Genomic DNA, 19083 nt, shown 5'->3' on the forward strand with positions numbered 1-19083 from the left:
GAAGCAACATCTCAAGACATCAGTCAGGAAGTTAAAGCTTGGGTCTTAAAATGGGTCTTCCAAATGGACAATGACCCCAAGCATACTTCCAAAGTTGTGGCAAAATGGCTTAAGGACAACAGAGTCAAGGTATTGGAGTGGCCATCAGAAAGCCCTGACCTCAATCCTATAGAACATTTGTGGGCAGAACTGAAAAAGCGTGTGCGAGCAAAGAGGCCTACAAACCTGACTCAGTTACACCAGCTCTGTCAGGAGGAATGAGCCAAAATTCACCCAATATATCGTGGGAAGCTTAAGGAACGCTACCCGAAACGTTTGACCCAAGTTAAACAATTTAAAGGCAATGCTACCAAATACTAATTGAGTGTATGTAAACTTCTGACCCACTGGGAATGTGATGAAAGAAATACAAGCTGAAATAAATCATTCTCTCTACTATTATTCTGACATTTCACATTCTTAAAATAAAGTGGTGATGGACTTTTTACTAGGATTAAATGTCAGGAATTGTGAAAAACTGAGTTTAAATGTATTTAGCTAAGGTGTACAGTTGGGGAAAAAAGTATTTGATCCCCTGCTGATTTTGTACGTTTGCCCACTAACAAAGAAATGATCAGTCTATAATTTTAATAGTAGGTCTATTTGAACAGTGAGAGACAGAATAACAACAAAGAAATCCAGAAAAACGCATGTCAAAAATGTTATAAAATGATTTGCATTTTATAACACGCAGGTTGAAATATCAAAACAAACTGTGAACCAATTATATTAATTTGGGGACAGGTCGAAAAACATTAAACATTTATGGCAATTTAGCTAGCTAGCTTGCTGTTGTTAGCTAATTTTTTCTGGGACCTCTACCCCAACAATTAATCCACAGATGGGAAAGGAATTCGGTTTACCGTTTTGTCATCTCTCCTGCCTCCTCAGGCTTCTGTTTTACTTCTTTGGACTTTATATGGCGGTTGGCAACCAACTTTACGGTGCATTACTACAACCGACTGGAGTGTGGACATCAGTTCATCTTTCAATCACCCACGTGGGTATATGCTCCTAAAGACCATTGGAGAGATGGGAGAGGCCAGACTTGCAGCACGTTGAGCATCAAAAATAGAACCTATTTATATTTTAGCGCCTCGCCATGCAGACGCTGACTGAGGCGTGCGAGCAGTGTGGGTGCAATGACTGAATAACATGTATGTATACATTTATTTGCGACGCGAGCGGTGTGGTCAGCATGTAAGGCTTGCTCTTGATAGGCATGCCTCATTTCCTAAAGACCTAGCCTACAGTATAGTCTTTCAAATTCTTAATAAGTTTAGATCCATAGATGATGCAATCTCTATTGCACTCCACACTGCCATTTCACACCTGGACAAAAGGAACACCTATGTGAGAATGCTATTCATTGACTACAGCTCAGCGTTCAACACCATAGTTTCCTCAAAGCTCATCACCAAGCTAAGGAACCTGGGACTTAACACCTCCCTCTGCAACTGGATCCTGGACTTCCTGATGGGCCGTCCCCAGGTGGTGAGGGTAGGTAGCAACACATCTGCCACGCTGATCCTCAACACTGGAGCTCTCAGGGGTGCGTGCTCAATCCCTTCCTGTACTTCCTGTTCCCCCACGACTGCAAAGCCAGGCACGACTCCAACACCATCATTAAGTTGATGATCACCGACAACGACAAGACAGCCTATAGGGAGGAGGTCAGAGACCTGGCCGGGTGGTGCCTATCCCTCAACATAACCAAGACTAAGGAGATGATTGTGGACTACAGGAAAAGGAGCACCGAGCACGCCCCCATTCTCATCGAAGGGCTGTAGTGGAGCAGGTTGAGAGCTTCAAGTTCCTTGGTGTCCACATCAACAACAAACTAGAATGGTCCAAACACACCAAGACAGTCGTCAAGAGGGCACGACAAAGCCTATTCCCCCTCAGGAAACTAAAAAGATTTGGCATGGGTCCTGAGATCCTCAAAAGGTTCTACAGCTGCAACATCGAGAGCATGCTGACTGGTTGCATCACTGCCTGGTACGGCAATTGCTCGGCCTCTGACCACAAGGGTAGTGCGTACGGCCCAGTACATCACTGGGGCAAAGTTGCCTGCCATCCAGGACCTCTACACCAGGCGGTGTCAGAGGAAGGCCCTAAAAATTGTCAAAGACCCCAGTCACCCCAGTCATAGACTGTTCTCTCTACTACCGCATGGCAAGCGGTACCGGAGTGCCAAGTCTAGGACAAAAAGGCTTCTCAACAGTTTTTACCCCCAAGCCATAAGAATCCTGAACAGGTAACCAACTGGTTACCCGGACTATTTGCATTGTGTGCCCCCCCCCCAAACCCTCTTTTACGCTGCTGCTACTCTCTGTTTATCATATATGCATAGTCACTTTAACTATACATTCATGTACATACTACCTCAATTGGGCCGAACAACCAGTGCTTCCGCACATTGGCTAACCGGGCAATCTGCATTGTGTCTAAAGGTCGACCGATTAATCGGAATGGCCGATTAATTAGGGCCAATTTCAAGTTTTCATAACAATCGGTAATCGGTATTTTTGGCCACTGATTTGCCGATATTTTTTTGTTTGTTTGTTTTTACATCTTTATTTAACTAGGCAAGTCAGATTAAGAAGACATTCTTATTTTCAATGACGGCCTAGGAACGGGGGTTTACTGCCTTGTTCAGAGGGGATTCGGGGATTCATTTTTGCAACCTTCTGGTTACTAATCCAACGCTCTAACCACCTGCCTTACATTGCACTCCACGAGGAGCCTGCATGGCAGGCTGACTACCTGTTACGCGAGGGCAGCAAGAAGCCAAGGTAAGTTGCTAGCTAGCATTAAACTTATCTTATAAAAAACGATCAATCTTAACATAATCACTAGTTAACTACACATGGTTGATGATATTACTATTTACTTATCTAACGTGTCCTGCGTTGCATATAATCGATGCAGTGCCTGTTAATTTCTCATCGAATCACACACAGCAAAAATTGGACTGTTGAAATTTCAGGGTTAAACATTTCCGAGTTGATTTTCACTCCCAGAGTGTAATTTTAACACATTCTGATTTAAATGGTGTTCAGTGTTGGAGTTATTTGACAGAGTTGATCTGGTCAGTGTTAACCCAACTCCGCAGAGATGTAATTAAGCTCCGCCCATGCATTTCACTTCTTCGGTTGGAGACAGAGGAGACAAGTCGGCGCCATTTTCTCCCTCCCATGCAGTACTACACGGTAAGTGCAATTAACTCAAACTTACTGAAACAATTATAAATTGATGCTGAGAATTTCAGTAAGAACAATGAAACATCTACAGAGAATATATGCCTAACAAAACCGTGTTTGTTGCCAGGTCTGAGCAGCAAATTTGTCCTGGTGATTAGCTAGCTAGAAGTGTATGGTAAGCTAGCTAACAGTTTGTTACTTAAACCGTCTCCAACTTTATCAATGATGATTTAATAAAGGAAAAACAAAGCGTTATGTTTTTTTACTGTATAAAATCTTGTTTGAGGCTGGAGCTAACGTCTTTTTCCCCCCCTTCACTTTGAACATCAAAGGGGCCGCAAACAACATGTCCCAACATGCAGACGGTGTTTCACGTGTTTAGTTGTGTGTGACCAGCGTACCACTGTATTTGGTGACCCATCAGATTCTATGACCTGCAGATCATTTACTCAGATCATTTACTTAAGTAAAAGTATTACCAGTTAATTGTACTGAAATTACTAAGTTAAAGCTAAAGTACAAAATTAGCAGAAAATCGGGCTGTGACTGATATATTAAACATTTATTAAACATTTATGTGCATCATTAAATACTGATGAGTCAATATGCATAAGCAGCATTTTAATATCTCAGTCACAGCGTGATTTTCTGAAAATTAGTACTTTTTCCAACAGTGCAGGTCACAGAATCTGATGGTTACTTCATTCCCATCTTGCACTAGCCAATGAAAAGATGTTTGAATAATCACTTCTACAATGTAGTTTTCTCTGTGGCTGCACATTATTCTTGTGTCTAATTTTCAGTTTTCTGATCTCAACCCTAGTCATGCTGCAGTTTGGAGGAGCATCTCCGCAACCAGCAGGGTCAGCAGCCGTACCTCCTCGCTGTTGGGCGTCAGAAGAGCAAGATTGAGAGCTTCTACATCACAATGGATAAGCGTCTCATCCCATGCAAGGCAAACCGCTCCCTCAGGGCATGTGATGAACTTTTCAAAGCACATTTTATGTTTCATTTGTCTTACGATGTGGCACTTGTGAATTTTTACACATTCCTGCAGACAACAGTGTATAACATTGATGTGGGGAAAATGAAGGAGTCACCCAGAGTTAAAGACTTGAGAGCGAGACTGCTTAACCAGCCAGTAGCACTCTCACTCTGTGATTAAGAAGCTATAACAATGTTGACCTGTTTCATGTGTCAGAAATATTATCCCAGCAGTCAACAGTTGATTTCACATTTAAGAGTTGAACATGGTTACTATCCTTGACCCAAGTTCAAATTGTTTTGTTCTCAGCAAGGCTGTAGGCATCAGTTCCTAACATATACAGGTTTTCGGAAGCACCTTAATAGTGTTCATAGTAATGTTCAGCAAATTGCTCAAACTTCAACTGTTGCATGTTCATCTAGTGGGCCAGTTGCAACTTCATCTCAGGCACATGCTTTGGAGGACACATTTAATCCACAAAATCAATGTAGCTCTTCCAGTGTTTATTCTGAGAGCAATGAATCAGGACTTCCTAAAGATCCAACTAAAGAAATGTGTGCATCCATCGTGGCCAAATTACAGGGGAGTGGGATTTCCAACAGTTTGGTATCCTCAATTGTAGGAGATTTGGAAGAACTAACAAGTGAGATTCGCTCACAAGCAAAGCATACAGCTATTTCTGCTTTACCTATAACTGACCCCAACATATCTGTGAGAAAATGAATCTTTTGAAGATTATGAAAACCCGTTCACAAATCTAAATACAGAATGGAAACTAAATAAATACTACCACCAAAAATGGGGAGTTGTCGAGCCAGTAGAAATAACACTGGGAGTGAGATATGACAACAGGCGAAATCAGAAATCCGGTACTTATGATCAAGTAACTGTGAAGGATACTTTTATATATGTGCCGATTTTAGAAACATTGAAGTTCATGTGCAGAAATCCAGACATTTGTGTTTTACTAAAGAAAGAGTTTAGATCAGAGCCTGACACTTATACAGACTTTTTTGATGGAAGTTATTTTAAAACCCACCTTTTGTTTACAGCTAATAGACATGCATTACAAATCCAACTATACTGTGATGATTTTGAAACAGCCAATCCCCTTGGCTCCAAACGTGGAATTCACAAAATTGGCTCTCTTTATTTTGTTGTAAGAAACTTTCCCCAAAAATGTAATTCAGTTTTGATGAACATTCATTTGGTAACACTTTTTCACACACAAGATCTGCACAAGTATGGTTTTGATGTTATACTAGAACCGTTGATAAATGATTTGAAAAAACTAGAAAGCCAAGGGCTAAGTCTTCCATTTTCAGATGAGCAGGTATATGGTACAATCTGTCAGATCACTGGAGATAATCTAGGGATGCACACAATTCTTGGTTTTAATGAGTCATTCAGTAGCTGTAATTTCTGTCGCCTTTGTTTGATTGAGAAGAATTATTATGCCTTATTATTATTATGCCTTCCCTGTAGCTCAGTTGGTAGAGCATGGTGTTTGCAACACCAGGGTTGTGGGTTCGATTCCCACGGGGGGCCAGCACAGAAAAAAAATGTATGATATGTATGAAATTGTATGAAATGTATGCGTTCACTACTGTAAGTCGCTCTGGATAAGAGCGTCTGCTAAATGACTAAAATGTAAATGTAATTATTGTCAAACGGTATACAGTGAGGATGATCCTAAGGTGATCCTTCGTGGAAAAGATATGTTTGAAATGCATTGCCAGGAAAACCCACAATTGAAGTCACTTTATGGTTTGAAAAAATGATCTACACTTAATTCTTTGAAGTATTTCCATGTTTGTAATAACTATTAATTTGATATCATGCATGATCTTCTTGAGAGTGTGGTTCAGTATGAGATCAAATTGCTTTTTGGATATCTCACACAACACTTTATGTCAGAACAGGACTTGCTTTCCAGGATTTATGGTTTTGATTATGGATTTTTAGAACGAAAAAATCGTCCTACAAATATTATTTTGGAGAGTGTTGGCAATGGCATTGGTTTGAATTCTATGAAAAACATCCCACTGTTGTTTGGTGACATTATTCCTGCAGGAAACAAAAACTGGAATTTGTTACTGTTGTTACTTCAAATAATGAACATAGTTTTTTCACCTTCTCTCACTCTAGGTATGACAATATATTTAAAGCATTTGATTGTTGACCACCACAAACTATTTAAGCACTTGTATCCACATAGAAACTTGATAACTAAGCATCATTTTATGATCCATTACCCATCTTCTATAAGGAAAATTGGCCCCTTATTATATACGTGGTGTATGAGGTTTGAGGCCAAACACAAGCTGTTTAAAGATTGTTTTAAAAATTTCAAAAACATAACCAAATCGCTTGCTAAAAAGCATTAGATGGCCATTGCTTATCACTGGGAAACCTTCACCCTCAAACAAAATGAGTATGGGCCAATTAAATATTTTCTCTTCAGAGATCAGAATGTCGTCAACAATGAAATGCTTGAAACGATCTTGTCAAAAGATGTTTTCTCAACTAGTTGGGTTAAACTTGATGGTGTAGAGTATAAAGCTGGACTAGTTATTTGCAGTGCAATGGAAGAAGACATGCCAGTCTTTTGTCAAATAAGTGATGTACTTTTGGTTGAAGATAAAACTTTTTTTTTTGACAAACAATCTATTTACAGAGAATTTTGATGACCATCATCATGCATTCAGAGTATTACGAAGTGTGGAAAGATGTCTACTAAAAATGTCTGAGCTTAAATTTCATAAACCGTTTGATATTCAAAGCTCATACAATGTTTCAGATGAAAGTATGTACATTATACCTTCATTCACAATGTTTTAATTCAACTGACTGCAAGGGAGAAAAGGCACAAATAAATGTTTTTGACAATGATTGTTTATTGTGATTAATTCTTATTAATATAAGTATATATTAAATTAATTAATAAATAATATTGAATAAATTAACAATTAATTTTAACATTTTTTCAGTGTAGATAATTGACACTTTAGGGAGTGAAATTAACACTACACAAATAGTTTTAAAAAATTAACTCGGAGCAGTGTTAGTTGTCTAATCCCTTAGTGTTACATTAACTCTGTTTTGCGAGTTAAAAAAGGAACTCTGGCAGTGTTAAATGTTTAACTATTTTGAAAGTGTTAATTTAACTCTGGAGAGTGTGGACCTATATAAACCCTCAAAAAGTGTTGAAATCAACTCTGTGGGAGTTAATTCAACACTGGACTTTTTGCTGTGCAGCCTACTTCGACAAACGGGTAATTTAACAAGCGCATTTGCGAAAAAAGCACTGTCATTGCACCAATGTACATAACCGTAAACATCAATGCCTTTCTTTAAAATCAATACACAAGTATATATTTTTAAACCTGCATATTTAGTTACTATTGCCTGCTAACATGAAATTGTGTCACTGCTCTTGCGTTCATTGCCTGGCTCGTTGCGAACTAATTTGCCAGAATTTTACGTAATTATGACATACCATTGAAGGTTGTGCAATGTAACAGGAATATTTAGACTTAGGGATGCCACCCATTAGATAAAATACGGACCGGTTCCGTATTTCACTGAAAGAAAAAACATATTTTTTTCGAGATGATAGTTTCCAGATTCGACCATATTAATGACCTAAGGCTAGTATTTCTGTGTGTTTATTATATTATAATTACGTCTATGATTTGATAGAGCAGTCTGACTGAGCGGTGGTAGGCACCAGCAGGCTCGTAAGCATTCATTCAAACAGCACTTTACTGCATTTTGCCAGCAGCTTTCGCAATGGATTGCGCTGTTTATGACTTCAAGCCTGTCAACTCCCAAGATTAGGCTGGTGTAACCAATGTGAAATGGCTAGCTAGTTAGCGGGTGCGCGCTAATAGCGTTTCAAACGTCACTCGCTCTGAGACTTGGGAGTGGTTGTTCCCCTTGCTCTGCATGGGTAACGCTGCTTCGAGGGTGGTTGTTGTCGATGTGTTCCTGGTTTGAGCCCAGGTAGGAGCGAGGAGAGGGACGGAAGCTATACTGTTACACTGGCAATACTAAAGTGCCTATAAGAACATCCAATAGTCAAAGGTATATGAAATACAAATGGTATAGAGAGAAATAGTCCTATAATTCCTATAATAACTCCAACCTAAAACTTCTTACCTGGGAATATTGAAGACTCATGTTAATAGGAACCACCAGCTTTCATATGTTCCCATGTTCTGAGCAAGGCACTTAAACGTTAGCTTTCTTACATGGCACATATTGCACTTTTACTTTCTTCTCCAACACTTTGTTTTTGCATTATTTAAACCAAATTGAACATGTTTCATTATTTATTTGAGGCTAAATTGATTTTATTGATGTATTATATTAAGTTAAAATAAGTGTTCATTCAGTATTGTTGTAATTGTCATTATTACAAATAAAGACATTTTTTAAAAATCGGCCGATTAATTGGTATCGGCTTTTTTGGGGGGGCCTCCAATAATTGGTATCGGTATCGGCGTCGAAAAATTTGAATCGGTCGACCTCTAATTGTGTCCCACCACCCGCCAACCCCTCTTTTTACACTACTGCTACTCTCTGTTCATCATATATGCATAGTCACCTTAACCATACATGTACATACTACCTCAATAAGCCTGACTAACTGTATATAGCCTTGCTACTGTTATTTTCAAATGTCTTTTCACTGTTTTTTTTTCTTTACTTACACACACACACACACACACACACACACACACACCTTATTTTTCGCACTATTGGTTAGAGCCTGTAAGTAAGCATTTCACTGTAAGGTCTACACCTGTTGTATTCGGCGCACGTGACAAATAAACTTTTAATTGATTTGACAGATATTCCACTTATCCTCCTGAAAAATGAAAGCCCACAGAAATTCATAACCTGGCTTTAGGTTACTCAACAGCTCAGCAGGAAATGATTTGTCTCAATCAGCAAGTACAGACGCTTAGACCTTATTTCAATAACAAAAGCTGCCCTACTTCCTTACTGTGCAATTACAATGCAATTACTACAGTACTAGCTATGTAACAGTAGTCAGTACAGTGTTACTACTACACACAGGTATAGAGCTGGGTGCATTTCAGTTGGCAGTGTTACAACCAAGAAGTTGAGATGAGCCAAGGGTGAAGCCCTCAAGAGTCTCTATGATCCCCTTGGAAATTTACTGGAAGGGGACACCATATCAATACTGGAGACTAACCAGAATCCACAGGAATCTGACCAGGCTTTAGCTTCCGAGCCATATGGTGAAGACAGGAAAGGTGATCTGAGCAGCCCCAGTCAGACCACAGCCCTGCCAGCATCCCCGGGTTTGGCCTAGACTTCACCCCCTGCAGCAGACCACAAACCACATGGTGATGGCTGGGCCTGGGGGTTTGTCCACCCACTACTTGATTGTACATGTGCAAGAAGATCAGCTATCACATCAGTAGCCTATGACCCTTGGCCCTTAAGACCTCAGAGCACACCCACTCACCCTGTCTGTCACCTGACTAAAATATGATGTAACAACAATGCTATTACAGTGTTACTACACAGGTATGAGAGCTAAAGTGTTACCCATAATCCCAATACTATACAAACAGACACTGAGTTATATCACTAAAAATCACTTTTTTGTTTGATCTAAATACCATGCTATTACATGGTACGGTGCAAATATTGGTGTGTTTACATTTCTAACACCTGTCACCCAGAACGGCTACAGGTGACATCATCCTAGCTACAGTACTTACTACGCCAGAGACAAAACCAATAAACATTTGGCATAATCTAGCAATGATACAATGGGGCAAAATACAGAAATGGTGATTGTAATCTGTAGAATCTGAATCATTAGTCATTTTATTATCAACGTCGCGTGCTAAAACTTGAAGTTGCTTAGTTAAGAGCGAGCCGAGCTAGCTCGCTAGCTTCACTATTACGTAAATAAATAAAATATATAGCTACCATAACATGTATAGTTTCTGATGCTGATGTCCTTATTCCAAACAATACAAATCCCCAAAAATAAGAAAAGGTTAGTTTGCAAATATTTACCCAGTTTCCTGCGCTGTCAGTGACAAGCTCCGTGTCAAAACACTTGGCTCGAGCTCAAGAAGAGGGTCTGTATTCCTTCGCAACCGTGCTAGCTCACTACAGCTAACCTTGCATATTGGAAAGTACAGCTATTATTCCCATATATTTTGTTACTTTGCTAAGGAGATGTGAGCGGATTTAGAAAACAACTTCATTTATTAACTAACTGTTGCCATGAGGACAGCACCGCTTGCAAGTAAGTTTCCCACGCAACGGAATAGTTTATCGTCAAACACAATATTACTCACTCAAGCTTCGTTGCATTAATGCAAATTTGCTCTCACAGTTTGCTCTTCGCCAGATCACTTCGGGGTAGAAACGCCTTTGCAGTCAGCCTTACTAGCTAGATATTTCAATTCTAGACGGAGACTTTTCTGGCTTTTTCAATATCTCAAACTCATCCTTGTTCTTTCTCTGTCTGGAACACGAGAATTTCACAAAGAAACGCCCAGTCCCAAAGTCGTTCAATTAATCTCTTCTTTGATTGGCTGGTATTCCCATTTTGGGTATTGCCAGTTGTTTATCTGCACCATAAGTCCCCTCTTGTAACATTATTTGAAAAAGAGAAGAACAGAATTCAAATGTATTTATAGACTATGGCAATAATAGATCATTTTGATATTCACCATGTTTACATTAAGGTGTAGTAAAAACGATTTATAAAGGCTTTATAAATATAAACAATATTCAGACAGTACCAGTCAAAAGTTTGAACACATCTACTCATCTTTATTTGTACTCTTTTCTACATTGTAGAATAATAGTGAAGACATCAAAACTATGAAATAGAACATATGGAATCATGTAGTAACCAAAAAAAATGTTAAACAAATCTAAATATATTTTAGATTTTAGATTCTTCAAAGTAGCCACCCTTTGCCTTGATGATAGCTTTGCACACTGGCATTCTTTCAACCAGCTTCATGAGATAATCACCTGGAATGCATGTCAATTAACAGGTGTGCCTTGTTAAAAGTTAATTTGTGGAATTTCTTTCCTTCTTAATGCATTTGAGCCAATCAGTTGTGTTGTGATAAGGTATGGGTGGTATACAGAAAATAGTCCTATTTGGTAAAAGACCAAGTCCATATTATGGCAAGAACAGCTCAAATAAGCAAAGAGAATCAACAGTCCATCATTACTTTAAGACATGAAGGTCAGTCAATGTGGAAAATGTCAAGAAGTGCAGTCACAAAAACCATCACGCGCTATGATGAAACTGGTTCTCATAAGGACCGCCACAGGAAAGGAAGACCCAGAGTTACCACTGCTGCAGAGGATAAGTTCATTAGAGTTACCAGACTCAGAAATTGCAGCCCAAATAAATGCTTCACAGAGTTCAAGTAACAGACGCATCTCAACATCAACTGTTCAGAGGAGACTGTGTGAATCAGGCCTTCATGGTCGAATTGCTGCAAAGAAACCCCTACTAAAGGACAGCAATAAGAAGAAGAGACTTGCTTGGGCCAAGAAACATGAGCAATGGACATTAGACCGGTGGAAATCTGTCCTTTGGTCTCATGAGTCCAAATGTGAGATTTTTGGTTCCAACTGCTCTGTCTTTGTGAGACGTAGAGTAGGTGAACTGGTGATCTCCGCATGTGTGTTTCCCACTGTGAAGCATGGTTGAAGAGGTGTGATGGTTTCGGGGTGCTTTGCTGGTGACACTGTCTGTGATTTATTTAGAATTCAAGGCACACTTAACCAGCATGGCTACCACAGCATTCTGCAGCGATACGCCATCCCATCTGGTTTGCGCTTAGTGGGACTATCATTTGTTTTTCAACAGGACAATGACCCAACACACCTCCAGCTGGTGTAAGGGCTATTTGACCAAGAAGGAGAGTGATGGAGTGCTGCATCAGATGGCCTGGCCTCCACAATCACCCGACCTCAACACAATTGAGATTGCTTGGGAAATGTTTGAAATTGAAAGGAAAAGTGAAGGAAAAGAAGCCAACAAGTTCTCTGCATATGTGGGAACTCCTTCAAGACTGTTGGGAAAGCATTCCAGCTGAAGCTGGTTGAGAGAATGCCAAGAGTGTGCAAAGCTGTCATCAAGGCAAAGGGTGGCTACTTTGAAGAATCTAAAATTGAAAATATATTTTGCTTTGTTTCACACTTTTTTGGTTACTACATGATTCCATATGTGTTATTTCATAGTTTTGATGTCTTCACTATTATTCTGCAATGTAGAAAATAGTAAAAATAAAGAAAACCCTGGAATGAGTAGGTGTGTCCAAACTTTTGACTGGTACTGTAAATTCAACCTTTTGGCAGGTATCTCGCTCCATAGACTTGCTTCCATTCAGCCAGAAGAGCATTGGTGAGGTCGAGCAATGATGTTGGGCGGTTAGGCCTGGCTCGCAGTCTGCGTACCAATTCATCCCAAAGGTGTTAGATGGGGTTGAGGTCAGGGCTCTTCCACACCGATCTCGACAAACCGTTTCTGTATGAACCTCGCTTTGTGCGCGAGGGAATTGTAATACTGAAACAGGAAAAGGCATTCCCCAAACTGTTGCCACAAAGTTGGAAGCACAGAATCATCTAGAATGTCATTGTATGCTGTAGTGTTAAGATTTCCCTTCACTTGAACTATTGGGCCTAGCCCAAAGAATAAAAAATAGCCCCAGACCAATATTCCTCCTCCACCAAACTTTACAATATGCACCATGCATTAGGGCAGGTAGCATTCTCCTGGCAATCTCCCAACCCAGATTCATAGCTCGGACTGCCAGATGGTGAAGCGGGATTCATCACTCCAGAGAAAGCGTTTCCACTGCTCCAGAGTCCAATGGCGTCGAGCTTTACACTCCACTTACACTCCACACCAGCCGGCGCTTGGCATTGCGCATGGTGATCTTAGGCTTGTGTGTGGCTGACATTGCTTCCAGAGGCAGTTTGGAAATTGATAGCGAGTGTTGCAACCGAGGACACATTATTTTTCAGCACTCGATGGTCCCATTCTGTGAGCTTGTGTGGTTGACTGGTGCAGCTCTAGCAGAGCAGAGCAGACATTTGATGAACTGACTTGTTGGAAAGGTGGCTTCCTATGACGGTGCCACGTTGAAAGTCAATGAGCACTTCAGTACGGGCCATTCTACTGCCAATGTTTGTCTATGGAGATTGCATTGCTCTTTTCTCGATTTCATACACCTGTCAACAATAATTAAATAGCCGAAATAGCCGAATCCACAAATTTGAAGGGGTTTCCACAAACTTATGGCCATGTAATGTATATTTAAGCAATAAGGCACGAAATAAATGCTTTGTCATACCCGTGGTATGCAGTCTGTTATACTGTCAGCCAATCAGCATTCAGGACTCGAACCACGCAGTTTAAAATGTACATATAAACTAAAAAAAAATGTCCCTTTTTCAGGACCCTGTCTTTCAAAGATAATTCATAAAAATCCAAATACCTTCACAGATCTTCATTGTAAAGGATTTTAACACTGTTTCCGTTGCTTGTTCAATGAACCATAAACAATTAATGAACATGCACCTGTGGAACGGTCGTTAAGACTGTGCGATGCCTAAGACAGCACTACAGGGAGACAGGACGGACAGCTGATCGTCCTTGCAGTGGCAGACCACATGTAACAACATCTGCACAGGATCGGTACATCCGAACATCACACCTGCGGGACAGGTACGCGATGGCAACAACTGCCCGAGTTACACCAGGAACGCACAATCCCTCCATCAGTGCTCAGACTGTCCGCAATAGGCTGAGAGAGGGCTGAGGGCTTGTAGGCCTGTTGTAAGGCAGGTCCTCACCCGACATCACCGGCAACAACGTCACATATGGGCACAAACCCACCATCGCTGGACCAGACAGGACTGGCAAAAAGTGCTCTTCACTGACGAGTCACGGTTTTGTCTCACCAGGGGTGATGGTCGGATTCGCATTTATCGTCAAAGGAATGAGCGTTACACCGAGGCCTGTACTCTGGAGCGGGATCGATTTGGAGGATCCATCATGGTCTGGGGCGGTGTGTCACAGCATTATCGGACAGAGCTTGTTGTCATTGCAGGCAATCTTAACGCTCTGCGTTACAGGGAAGACATCCTCCTCCCTCATGTGGTACCCTTCCTGCAGGCTCATCCTGACATGACCCTCCAGCATGACAATGCCACCAGCCATACTGCTCGTTCTGTGCGTGATTTCCTGCAAGACAGGAATGTCAGTGTTCAATCAATGGGATTGAGCATGTCTGGGACATGTTGGATCGGAGGGTGAGGGCTAGGGCCATTCCCCCCAGAAATGTCCGGGAACTTACAGGTGCCTTGGTGGAAGAGTGGGGTAACATGGGGTGGCTGGCAGCCTAGTGGTTAGAGCGTTGGACTTGTAACCGAAAGGTTGCAAGATTGAATCCCTGAGCTGGAGCTGATAAGGTAAAAATCTGTCGTTCTGCCCCTGAACAAGGCAGTTAACCCATTGTTCCTAGGCCGTCATTGAAATTAAGAATTTGTTCTTAACTGACTTGCCTAGTTAAATAAAGGTAAAATAAAATAAATAGAAAACATTTCACAGCAAAAACTAGCAAATCTGGTGCAGTCCATGAGGAGGAGATGCACAGCAGTATTTAATGCAGCTGGTGGCCACACCAGATACTGACTACTACATTATTCCATTTCTGTTAGTCACATGTCTGAAGAACTTGTTCAGTTTATGTCTCAGTTGTTGAAAATTGTTATATTCATACAAATATTTACACATGTTAAGTTTGCTGAAAATAAACTCAGTTGACAGTGAGAGGACGTTTCTTTTTTTGCTGAGTTTATATATACTACCGTTCAAAAGTTTGGGGTCAGATAGAAATGTCCATGTTTTTGAAAGAAAAACACATTTTTTTGTCCATTAAAATAACATCAAATTGATCAGAAATACAGTGTAGACATTGTTAATGTTGTAAATGACTATTGTAAATGGAAACGGCTGATTTTTAATGGAATATCTACATAGGCATACAGAGGCCCATTATCAGCAACCATGTGTTCCAATGGTATGTTGTGTTAGGTAATCCAAATCATTTTAAAAGGCTAACTGATCATTAGAAAACCCTTTTACAATTATGTTAGCACAGATGAAAACTGTTGTCCTGAAGAAGAAGCAATAAAACTGTCCTTCTTTAGACTAGTTGAGTATCGGTAGCATCAACATTTGTGTGTTCGATTACAGGCTCAAAATGGCCAGAAACAAAGAACTTTCTTCTGAAACTCCTGAGTCTATTCTTGTTCTGAGAAATGAAGGCAATTCCATGCGAGAAATTGCCAAGAAACTGAAGATTTTGTACAACGCTGTGTACTACTCCCTTCACAGAACAGCACAAACTGGCTTTAACCAGAATAGAAAGAGGATTGGGAGGCCCCGGTGCACAACTGAGCATGAGGACGAGTACATTAGAGTGTCTAGTTTGAGAAACAGCCTCCTCACAAGTCTCAACTGGAAGCTTTGTTAAATAGTTCCCGCAAAACACCAGTCTCAACATCAACAGTGAAGAGAAATATATTAAACATAGTGTCTGTTTATTGTTTTATGGCTTGGGGGTAGAAGCTTTAAGGAGCCTTTTGGTCCTAGACAGAACAGTCTATGACTTAGGTGACTGGAGTTGACCATTTTTGGGCCTTCCTCTGACACCGCCTAGTATATAGGTCCTGGATGTCAGGAAACTTTGCCCCAGTGATGTATTGGGCCGTACGCACTACCCTCTGTCGCGCCTTATGGTTAGATGCCAAGCAGTTGCCATACCAGGTGGTGATTGAACTGGTCAGGATGCTCTTGATGGTGCAGCTGTAGAACTTTAGAGTGTCTAGTTTAAGAAACAGACGCCTCACAAGTCCTCAACTGGCAGCTTCATTAAATAGTTCCCACAAAACACCAGTCTCAACGTCAACAGTGAAGAGGCGACTCCAGGATGCTGGCCTTCTAGGCAGAGTTGCAAAGAAAAAGCCATATCTCAGACTGGCCAATAAAAATAAAAGAGTAAGATGGGCAAAAAAAAACACACACACTGTGTATATCCACAGCCTATTATGGTTACACAGATCTTATGTATGGTAAAATCAGCATCCAAAGAAGAGTATACCTTCTCTTATACATATTAACAAGAGCATTTAAAAGCTCACATCTGCATTTCTTGTACACTTCCAAAGTTACACCACCACAGTGCCTTTGGAAAGTATTCAGACCCCTAGACTTTTTCCACATTTTGTTACATTACAGCCTTATTCTAAAATTGATTACATTGTTGTTTTTTTTACTCATCAATCTACACACAATACCCCATAATGACAAAGCAAAACCTGGTTTCTAGAATTTTTAGCAAATGTATGAAGAAAACCGGAAATATCACATTTGCATAAGTTTTCAGACCCTTTACTCAGTACTTTATTGAAGCCCCGTTGGCAGCGATTACAGCCTCGAGACTTCTTGGGAATGACACTACAAGCTTGGCACACCTGTATTTGGGGAGATCCTCCAATTCTTCTCTGCAGATCCACTCAAGTTCTGTCAGGTTGGATGAGGAGCATCGCTGCACAGCAATTTTCAGGTCTTTCCAGAGATATTTGATTGGGTTCAAGTCCGGGCTGTGGCTGGGCCACTCAAGTACTTTCAGAGACTTGTCTTGAAGCCACTCCTGCATTTTCTTGGCTGTGTGCTTAGGGTCGTTGTCCTGTTGGACGGTGAACCTTCGACCCAGTCTCAGGTCCTGAGCACTCTGGAGCAGGTTTTCATCAAGGATCTCTCTGTACTTTGCTCCGTTCATCTTTCCCTCGATCCTGACAACTGTAGTCTCCCAGTCCCTGCCGCTGTAAATATCCCCACAGCATTTTGCTGCTACAACCATGCTTCACCATAGGGATGGTGCCTGGTTTCATCCAGACGTGACGGTTGGCATTCAGGCCAAATAGTTAAATCTTGGTTTCATCAGACCAGTGAATCTTGTTTCTCATGGTCTGAGAGTCCTTTAGGTGCCTGTTGGCAAACTCCAAGCGGGCTGTCATGTGCCTTTTACTGAGGAGTGGCTTCCGTCTGGCCACTCTACCATAAAGGCCTGATTGGTGGAGTGCTGCAGAGATGGTTGTCCTTCTGGAAGGTTCTCCCGTCTCCACAGAGGAACTCTGGAGCTCTGTCAGAGTGACCATCGGGTGCTTGGTCACCTCCCTGACTAAGGCCCTTCTCCCCCGATTGCTCAGTTTGGCCAGGCGGCCAGCTCTAGGAAGAGACTTGGTGGTTCCTAACTTCTTCCATTTAGGAATGATGGAGGCCACTGTGTTCTTGGGAACCTTCAATGCTGCAGACAGTTTTTGGTACCCTTCTCCAGATCTGTGCCTCGACACGATTCTGTCTCTGAGCTCTACGGACAATTCCTTGGACTTCATGGGTTGGTTTTTGCTCTGAAATGCACTTTTAACTGTGTGACCTTATATAGATAGGTGTGTACCTTTCCAAATAATGTCCAATCAATTGAATTTACCACAGGTGGACTCCAATCAAGTTGTAGAAACATCTCAAGGATGATCGATGGAAACATGATGCACCTGAGCTCAATTTCGAGTCTCATTGCAAATGGTCTGAATACTTATGTAAATAAGATATTTCTGTTTTTTATTTTTAATAAATATGCAAACATTTCTAAAAACTAGTTTTCGCTTTGTCATTATTGGGTATTGTGTGTAGATTGATGAGTAAAAATGTAATACAATCCATTTTAGAATAAGGCTGTAACGGAACAAAATGTGGAAAAAGGGAAGAGGTCTGAATAGATTCCGAATGCACTGTATGTACACTATCAAATGTCTTTCCCAACAAGTCAGCATTTTCTTTATCAGTACCTAGGTCTCCATCCAATGTGCAACATGTTTTCATGAAAATATTCTCAAATCTGCCTAAAACAATATGTGCATTTTCCCACCAGAGATGTGCTTCCATCAAACTGACTTTTTGAAGATAAAAGCTGTTCATGATGACATAGTGCACATAAAAATAACTTTGCCATTAAATTCCCATGTACCAAATGAAAAATACAAGTTAAATGGGTTTTCATCGCATTTTCAACTCTACTGATGGTTTTGTCACAAAAACTGTTGCCTTATATTGCAAATGTGCCTACTCTGGTCTTGGTACATGCGCTCTAGCCAACAGCTCGCAGATACAGTGCAGGTAGGCTACCTACATCATGAGATTATGATGATAAGAGAGATATTATTTGTATTTGTGAAACGACAGCAAAGCAACGATCATCATGTCACCAGAATAAGACCCACGATATTTATTGGAAAGGAGCATCAAGCTCATCACGTTGCACTACATCACCCTGTGAAGTTCATCATAACTTATTTCATCTGTAGTCTAATAAACTGGGAGGACCACACGGCATATCACACAACATATCATCGCGTGACTCCAAGTTTACTTCAATATGATGGTTATTATACTAATATTTGCGCAAAAATGTGTTTCCACCACTATTTGTCACATAATTGATTTTACAGACACAAAAGATCCCAGCATGTCGAACAAACAAATTGTAAATCGGCATTTATAAAACTGTACCGGCATTTCATGTTTCCATTAGCCCGGTCGTGACTTTTTTCATGCATTAGGTAATTCATTTGCATGAAATGGTTGGATGGAAATGTGGTTAGTTTTGGCCAGGTTTTCACCCACAACCAAAACTGGAATTAGAGTGGACTTGCTTCTTCCAGTCATCTTCTTCAACATAGACCAATAATCCCCCGACTCAG

At 40.7% G+C, this 19083-nt stretch overlaps 1 protein-coding gene and 1 long non-coding RNA gene across 2 annotated transcripts in view; one reads left to right on the forward strand and one right to left on the reverse strand.

The window, feature by feature from the left end:
- LOC115195893 (MAGUK p55 subfamily member 7-like) overlaps positions 1 to 10735 on the reverse strand; it is a 298114-nt gene extending 287379 nt beyond the window's left edge. The window contains exon 1 of the mRNA XM_029756238.1: positions 10578 to 10735. The gene's annotated coding sequence lies outside the window, so the exon portion shown is untranslated. The remainder of the gene's footprint in view (positions 1 to 10577) is intronic.
- Positions 2984 to 3476, forward strand: LOC115195895 (uncharacterized). The gene is made up of 2 exons (XR_003878772.1): positions 2984 to 3251; positions 3370 to 3476. It is a non-coding gene; the product is annotated as an uncharacterized LOC115195895 (long non-coding RNA).
- Positions 10736 to 19083: the final 8348 nt, after the last annotated feature.

Source organism: Salmo trutta, chromosome 6 (genome assembly GCF_901001165.1).
Source record: "Salmo trutta chromosome 6, fSalTru1.1, whole genome shotgun sequence".
Taxonomy (NCBI): domain Eukaryota; kingdom Metazoa; phylum Chordata; class Actinopteri; order Salmoniformes; family Salmonidae; genus Salmo; species Salmo trutta.